Below are 8841 nucleotides of genomic sequence, written 5' to 3'. Positions count from 1 at the left end.
ACTGTCTCCCCGACTTTGCTCAAACTCACGTCCATTGAGTCGGTGATGCCATCCAACCATCTCATGCTCTGTCACCTCCTTCTCCTCCTGCCTTCAACCTTTCCCAGCATCAGGATATTTTCCAATGAATTGGCTCTTCGCATCAGTTGGCCAAAGTATTGGAGCTTCAGCATCAATAAGATCAATAAGGCAGACAAAACCCTTCATGGGGTCTACAAACTGGGGGTAAGGGGAAGAAGATGGCTGATAAGAAGACCATGAGTGAGTGCTTAATAGAGTGTTGGTGATAATAACCACTTTGGAGGAAAATAACAGGCTAGGACGGGAGAACGTGAAGGTGTAAAGGTGGTTTAGATGGGTCACCAGTGAGTGTCTCTGGGGAAGTGACACCCTGTAAGACCAGACTGCACAGGAACCAAGGCGGCATCCATGCAAGCAGTGTGACCCTGGGCATCTTAGAGCACCTCTCTTTTCTTGTCACTAAAATGGAGATACGAATAGTGTCCACAGAGTTTGAATTCTCTTCCTTCCCTAGTCTGCCAGTTTTTCTTACAAACGTACCATGTCCATATTTTCTGAACAGCTAGCAAATGGTGGACATGTGCCTTTCCAAGTAATTTTTCTGGTGTGTGACTGTGATTGTCACAAAAAGTATAGAAATTGGTTCACATTTTGATGCACATGTAATTCATCATATCTATGAATATATACAGGCTTCTTTTGAGATGATTATATATTTACATGACATTGCAGGAAGGGGACAGAGGCCCACGTACCCTTCAGCCAGCTTCCCCTGGTGATGGTCATTAACCTACAATGCACTCACGGGGGCTGGGGCTGGGGAGGGTCAGGAATGTGGGGTGGGGGAATCTGTGAGCTGGTCATGATCTGTATTTGGGCCTGGCCATGGTTCAGTAAGTGTCAGCCTTTTAAGTGGCAAACTGTACACATCAGCGTTGCCTCTTTTCCAGTTAAGTTCTATTTGACCATTTGTTCAGGGTTAAAAGAGAGCATGAGAGTTCAGGCAGGAATGAAATCTTCTGCTGACTTTTTCTTCATTCCTTCATGAGGTCACTAAAATGACAATAAAGAAAAGTTTTGAAGTATAAATGCACAAGGAGAAGAAAATGGGAGAGTAGATAACAACATTTCAGGAAATATTTGAAAGATGAAATAAGAAGAAACCAGCTTAGCAGAGTGGGGAAGCATAAACACATCACTATGAACCTCCCTCCCTGGGAAGGAACTAAGAGAGGCAGGTGAGACGTGAAAGACCCATAAAACAGTTACCTGTGGGGGGGACGGGGTGGGTGGGAGTGGAAGGAGCCACAGGTAAGACGTCTCCAAATATACAGCTTTTTACAAGTGTTAGGAGTTTTTGATAACTGATTTTTTCTTTTTATAAACTGACTTACAAAATTGTATTAACTTCAGGTGTACAACATAGTGATTCAGCATTCTGATAAATTATGCTCCGTCTAAAGTTATCACTTCCCCGTGCTGTACAGTCTATCACTGTCACCTACTTATTTTACACACAGTAGTTTGGACCGCTTCATCCCCAGCCCCTATTTGTTCCTCCCCACTTCCCTCTCCCCACTGGTAACCACTAGTTTGCTCTCTACCTCTGAGTCCAGTTTCTGCTTCCTTATAATTCCTTCCTTTCATCTTTTAGATTCCGGATATTAATGATAATAGAGTATTTGTCTTTCTCTGACTTATGTCACTAAACATAATACTCTGGAAAGAAAGAAGGTGAAGTCGCTGAGTCGTGTCTGACTCTTTGCGACCCCATGGACTATGGCCCACCAGGCTCCTCCGTCCATGGAATGTGCCAGGCAAGAATACTGGAGTGGGTTGCCATTTCTTTCTCCAAAATATTTGACTGTCCCAGGTCTTAGTTGCAGCATATGGGATCTAGTTCCCTGTCCAGGGATCAAACCTGGGCCCCCTGCATTGGGAGTGCAGCGTCTTAGCCACTGGACCAGCAAGGAAGTCTCTTAATACTCTAGACGACCATCCAAACAAGTGTGTGGATTCTGACACAGGGCAGTGGTCATTTACTCACAGCATGAAGGAGAGGGAGGGGGTGGGGGAGGGGGGCCAGCAGATGAAAGAGCAGGTGATTCCCGCTGAGGGTCCATCAGGCAGCTGGGTGGGGGCCGGGCTAACAGCAGGGCCTGGGAAGGTCGGGTGGAGAGGGGAGGTCTCTGGGATGCCCCCTGGAGTGGGGTGAGGTGACCCTGAGTGCCGGGATGACGTGGGTGACCCGGTACCTTCTCCAGCCTCCTTCCCCACCTGGGGGGCTGGTCATGCCTTGCTGCAGCCAGCCCAGCGGAGGGCTTCTCTCTGGAAGGAAAGAGTCCCCAACTCAGGATGATGGCCAGCGTGCATGGGGACCCCAGGGACCGCCGAGCCTTCAGGGCTTCGTGGGTCCACCGAGGCTGCGAGGGAGTTCATCTCACCGCCCTGCCCACCCCGGCTTCCTTCATCCCACTACTCCACCTCCTGTGAATCTTCCAAACAGCGTTTAGTTTCCCTCTTTTCTGTATGGCTTGTCTTTTGGGGTTAATATTTTTAATAATGAAACTATTTTTACAGTGGTTTTAGAGTCACAGTTGGATTGAGCAGGAGGTGCAGAGAATTCTTGTAAACCATCTCCCGGCTATCAACATCCCCACCTGAGGGATGTTCCGGTCAATCCACGATCCCACATCCACATGCCCTCATCACCCGGAGTCCATAGTCAGACAGCAGGGAGCACTCTCCATGGTACACACGCTATGGACTTGGACAGATGGGTAATGACACATACTCACTAATATGGTGTCCTATACAACATTGCTGCCCTAAAACTCGCCTGTGCCTTGCCCATTCAACTCTCTCCCCCCGCAGCCCTTGGCAACCCCCGATCCTTTTACTTCTTCATAGTTTTCCCATTTCCAGAGTGTCGTATGGTTATTTGCATTATTCCAACAAGCATTGCATATTGCATATATGCAATGTCATATGCATTATTAATAGTTTAGGAATAATTCTCATTGCCTTACTATCATCTTAGCAGGGTGTGGGAGGAAAAAGGAGATTAAAAAGTTGGTGTTTAATATGTCACCTTTAAATAGAAGGTATGTGAACCCCATTTTTCCACTAGTTTTTCTTTTAAAATTGAAGCTGGATTCCCTAGGAAGGAAAAACAAACCTTCTGCAGGTTGAGTTCAAAACCTATGGGAGAGGGGACTCCCCTGGAGGCCCAGGGGCTGGGGCTCCACCTTCCAATGCAGAGGGTGCGGGTTCAATCCCTGGTCGGGAAACCAGAACCCAAACATGTCACGGGGGGCAGCCAAGAGTTTAAAATAAATAAACACAACATTGTAAATCAACTATGCTTCAATTTTTTAAAATAAGAAAGCACAGAACCTGTGGGAGAGGGTTGGAGATGGTCAGCCCCTGGGCTCTTCGATGGTGCTTCTGGAGACGTGCAGAGTCCATTCTAGGGGTGGCCACAGCCTCCAGTGAAAGCATGTCAGGCCGGAGTATCATGCCTCCATCCACGCCCTGACCCCAAGCCCCACTACATGTTAAACTGTGTCCCCCAAGAAAGATGCGCTGGAGTGCTGAGCCCCCAGGACCTCAGCACGTGACCTTGTTTGGAGACGAGGCCTTTGCAGAGGTGATCAAGTTCAAATGAGGCCATGAGGGTGGGCTCCAGTCCAGTGTGACTGTGTGCTCGTGAAAATGGGTCATTTGGGTGCAGACACCCAGACGGAAGATGACCTGAAGACACAGGGGAGCCAGGCGTCTACAAGCCCAGGAGCCCTAAGGCCATCGGAAGACGGGATGCAGGATTCAGGGGCATCAAGGCCCGGCTGGCACCTTGATCTTAAACTTCCAGCCTCCAGGACTGGGAGACAACCATTCCTGTCATTCTGAGCCGCCCAGTCTGTGGTGCTTTACTATGGCAGCCCTGGGAATCTAAAGAAATGCCTACAGGTGGGAATTCCACGGGCTCGATTTTCTAAAAACAGGTTTGTTGGTTTCTGGGTTGAAGACCAGATTAAAGAGGGTTTTGTTGTGCTTTGTTTAAATGGCTTTAGCGTTTAAAGCATCAGCCCTGAATTGCCACCACCATCACCACCCTGCCCACCCCTGCCACGCCAGCCAGTCTGGAGAGTTCTCTACCATTTTGGCTAAAGTGGGGGTTTTCCCCTCTTGGGGAAAAGGGAAAAGAGAAAGACCGGTAGGTAAATATCAAGGCCTGTCTTCTCCTGGGCTTTGAAGGTGAAGAAAAGCAGCTTAATTGGCTCTGGCCTGTCTTGGGGGTACTTGACCTTCTTTTTAAAACAGGTAGCCAGGAACATCGTCTCATATTGAAATGCAGCGCCCTCAGTCTCTAATTTTGAAGACAACTCAGCTTCCTAAGGTCCCCCTGGCCTCCTCGTCCCCTCTCCAGAGTCAGCTGGAGGCTCAGCTTGGCTTCTCTGCTGCTCAGTCTCGCCAGCGCCTCCTCCTTTTCCTCATCATTTTTGGAATTTTTTTCCCCTTTCAAGATCTGTCTGATGTAGCACAGGGAACTCTCCTCTATCTTCTGTAACAACCTCTATGGGAAACGAGTCTGTAAAAGAAGGGATGCCTTGTATAACGGACTCACTTTTCTGCACCCCTGAAACACAGCACTGAAAATCAACTATACACCCATCACAAATGTAAAACATCTTTTAAATGCTAACATTTGAAGGATGTGGGCGAAAGGTACGTGAAAAGTCTGGGTATTATTCTTGCGACTTTTCGGTAAGTGTGAGATTTATTTTGAAATAAAAATTAAAAACCAGTATGGCCGAAATGAACACAATATTGTAAAACAGTTATCCTCCAATTAAAAATAAAAATTAAAAATATTAAAAACTGAACTTAAAGGAAAAAAGATCTATCTGAATCCCGAGGAAGTTTGGAAGAGAAGAACGTGCTGCTCTTATCCACGCTGTCCCTCCATCCTGGCTCCACCTTGTCTGAAGGCACCTGCCTGCCTTCCCTTCCCTGCCCTGCCACCCCTCCCCAAGAGCAGCAGGCAGCACCCAGCCTCCCTCCAAAGGCTCGGTGTTGACCCCAGGAAGGCTGAAGCCCGCGTGTAGTTCAGTTTTGCTAAAGTGTGCTTTTCCACATCATCAGCCTCTGATTGCCCTGGCTTTATTATCCCTGGCACTTATTCCAGACCACTCCAGCGGCTTCAGTGGCACATAGTCCCGGAATTTGAGGAGGAGAGAACACTTTGAAACCTCTTTAGCTCTTGGCATCTCTGCCATTAGAAACTCCGCGCCATAAAATTGCCTCATTTGGGTATTTTTTAAATGCCAGGTTCTTCTGTGCCCCAATAAATTTCAGGCCACCACTCTGCGTATGCAATTGAATTGCACTCAGATGAAACATAGGAACGGTTATATGCCCAGATTTATTGGTGTCAAAAGACCACCAAAGACTTCTCTTTCTTATCTTGGCTTAATTTAAAGCCGTCCCAGAAGCTTCTAGTAATAGGGTCTATCTTGCTGACCCACATGGAAACTGAGGGTGTGCTGGCAAAGTTAGAATTCTTTCATTCTTTCACAAGAGATGCTAATACTTGAAAACATGAAATCCTTTGTATAGGTTTGTGTTAAGGGGAAGCTGATATATAAGGAAAGAATCAGAGAAACAATACCATTCTCACAAATTATAGACCTCTTTGGAATTGTATTTGATGTAAAATTATAGTCTGTCTCCAACTTCCTTTTTGCAACTGTGAGTTGTTTACTATTTAACCATGCAGCCTTAAATTACAGAGAAGATGGTGGGGGGGAATCCCTTGTTTGGGACATAGTCTATGCTCATCTATGAAGAGGTCTTGAATTGAGCATCACATAATATTCCTATTAATTATTTTACAGGTTAATTCTAGCCACTTTGTAGTTGCTTGTGTTGTTTTGAAAGCAGTATATTCCTATATAAGAAAAACCTGGAAATTCTGGAAAGTTTTCAAAGCTTAAATAAAATGGCAGTGGTTTGAAAACTGAAATCAAGGTTTTAACCTTAAAAAAAATGAACATCATTGTTAATTTCCCTTTAGACTTTTCCCAGAATCTGGCAAAGGAAGATTACGGAAAGGTCAGCCAGACTGCAGTTGGGCAGAAAATCTCTAGAGTATATTATCACAATCGACTAGCATTATTTGGAAGTCAGACATAAATAATAACAAGGAGTTAGGGAGGTAGGAAGGACTTGTTCATCTCGCAGTGCCCACCCTGGACCCCAGCTGCTGTGGGTGCCCAGTTGGCAGAAAAGGGGGCTTCTAGGACCACATCCATCACCCAACAGCTGGGGCCCTGGGAAAAGCATCTTCATTTCAGAGGCTTCAGTTCCCTCATCTGTAAAAAGAAATGATTGTTAAGATTCCTCCCAGTTCAAAGAAAGTTCTGATTCTATCATTTTCTGGTTCATTAGATGACATTGGCAACTTATAGGAAGTCTTCAGGGAAGAAATGAAATTTCACCAGTGTCATGAAAATTTTGAGTCAAGAGTTTGGGGGTATCCTACACTAGAAACTGATGCTTTAGTGGAAACATAAATCAATGAGGTGGCCTAAAAAAGGCAAGGATGTCTCCTGCTCTATTGGACACAGTCAACTTTAAGTCATGGACAAGCTGAGTAGATGGATGGATGGATGAATGAATGGATGGATAGATAGATGTATGAATGGATAGATGTATGAATGGATGGATGATGAATGGATGGATGGATGGTCCTTGAAGTTAAAGAGAGGCAGGAAAGGGTTGAGGAGTATTTAAAAAGACAGAAATATGTCTGGAAAAGCTCCATCATTTTCCCTCTCTGACTTCTGGTCCAGCAGCTTCCTAATGGCTCTCCATGTCCCCAGCCCCAACTAGATGATAGGCAGCTTGAGGCTGTGTTCCCTTCCCTGGAGTACACAGCATTGTCTGATTAATAGAAACCTTTATTGCCATCAGTGAGCTTTCCAAGTTACTTGTGAATCTACAAAGTCATTTCAAATAAGTTTTGTTGAAATGAAGGAAGGCTGCCTTTCTGAAGGCTAGGTAAAAATAGACTTTTAACATCAGAATTCCCACGTGAGTTATAAATTCAATTACATTTGGGGATTTAAAAAAAAGAGGAGATATTGGTTTTTCATTTCTTCTGCTCACTGTTTCCAGGCAACCTTGAACTTATCAAATAAAAAAGTCTAAACAGAAGACTGTGAGCTGTATGACCTTAGATGGAAAACATACCCTTGACAGGCCAGATAAACGACTCAGCATGATGACTAGAGGGCCAGCCCTCTTTTCTAATATTAGGGGTGTTTTGGGTTTTCTTTTTTTTGTTTGTTTGTTTGAGTAATTTTAGGAAGAAAACTTGGTGTTGTAAAAAACACAGGATTTGGAGTTACATATTCTGGATAACTGGAGTCCTGAGTTTATTGCCATGAGACTGGGAAAAATCACTGAAACTTCTGAGCTTTGGTTTCCCTATCTCTTAACTGGTTGTGATCAGCCACCCAGCCTGCCTCACAATGATACAACGTGTGTGTGATGTGACTGCAAAGTTGACCGAATGATAAAACATGCCTTTTGTCCCCATCGTCACCATCAGTGTCCCTGGAAGCACTACCAAAGGGCAAAGAAGGAAAGGCGGGCCCTTGGGACCCCTGCCTGACCCAGGCCTTCAGGAGCATCCCCTTTGCTTCCGTGGGCCGACCTGCATCCCGGGGTCACCTTCCCGTAACAGAGTTAGAATCGGCTTGGCTGTGCCTTCTCGCCTTCCGCCGCTTTAACCCTTGGTGCAGTGATGCTCCAACCCCCCACACACTTTGGCCCTTGGCCTCTTTTCTAGCCGCTGGGACTGGGTGTGCCTTTGGTGACAACAGGAATGGCAGTTACAGCCCAATTCTGGGGTGAGTCAGAGAGGCCTTTGCCATTTGTTCTGTGCACAGTTTTGAGCCCTGAGACATCCCAGCTCTGCAGGTGGCCTTTCCATCCCTGTTAACACAGGGAGGGGACAGTGTGAAAACAGTGAGACTGAAGAAACCAGAAAGCCGTGGAGAACTCCTGGAGCTGTGAACTTCTACTCACCTGTGGAGTCTTCAAACTAATTCTGAAGATCACCGGGAGAGAATTTTCTAAAAATTTTATTGAAGAAAGAAATTTATTGTATATTAATGCATGCATATGGAATCTAGAAAGATGGTACTGAGGAACCCATTTGCAGGGCAGCAGTGGAGACACAGATATAGAGACCAGACTTGTGGACACAGCGGGGGAAGGAGAGGATGGGATGAATGGAGAGAATAGCATGGAAACATATACACCACCATATGTAAAATAGACAGCCAGTGGGAATTCGCTGTGTAGCTCAGGGAGCTCAGTCCAGTGCTCTGTGACAACCTAGACGGGTGGGGTGGCGTGCGAGGGGGGAGGGAGGTTCGGGAGGGACGGGAAACATGTATACCTGTGGCTGATCCATTTTGATGTGTAGCAGAAACCAACACAATAGTGTAAAGCAATTATCCTCCAATAAAAAAAATTTTTTTTAATTTATTCAAGTACAGTGGATTTGCAATGTTAATTTTTGCTGTGCAGCAAACTGACTCAGTTACACATATACATCCATTCTTTTTCTAATACTCTTTTCCATTATGGTTTATCACAGGATGTTGACAGTTCCAGGTGAAAATTTCTAAAGGAAGGGAGGGAATGCTGGATTTATTAGAAAGCTTCCTCCTCAAAGAGAGAAGGAGACTTCTGTCCCCCCACAAAATACGCCATTTCAGGGGAAAGCTAATGCCTTTTTCTATCATG

At 45.6% G+C, this 8841-nt stretch overlaps 1 non-coding gene across 1 annotated transcript; it reads right to left on the bottom strand.

The window, feature by feature from the left end:
- Positions 1-1921: 1921 nt before the first annotated feature.
- TRNAG-CCC lies at positions 1922-1994 on the bottom strand. The gene has a single exon. It is a non-coding gene; the product is annotated as a tRNA-Gly (tRNA).
- Between the last annotated feature and the right edge of the window lie 6847 nt (positions 1995-8841).

Source organism: Cervus canadensis, chromosome 9 (genome assembly GCF_019320065.1).
Source record: "Cervus canadensis isolate Bull #8, Minnesota chromosome 9, ASM1932006v1, whole genome shotgun sequence".
In the NCBI taxonomy this organism is placed as follows: Eukaryota; Metazoa; Chordata; class Mammalia; order Artiodactyla; family Cervidae; genus Cervus; species Cervus canadensis.
Note: the sequence above shows the minus strand (reverse complement) of the source record. Positions and strands in the feature narration are given on the sequence as shown.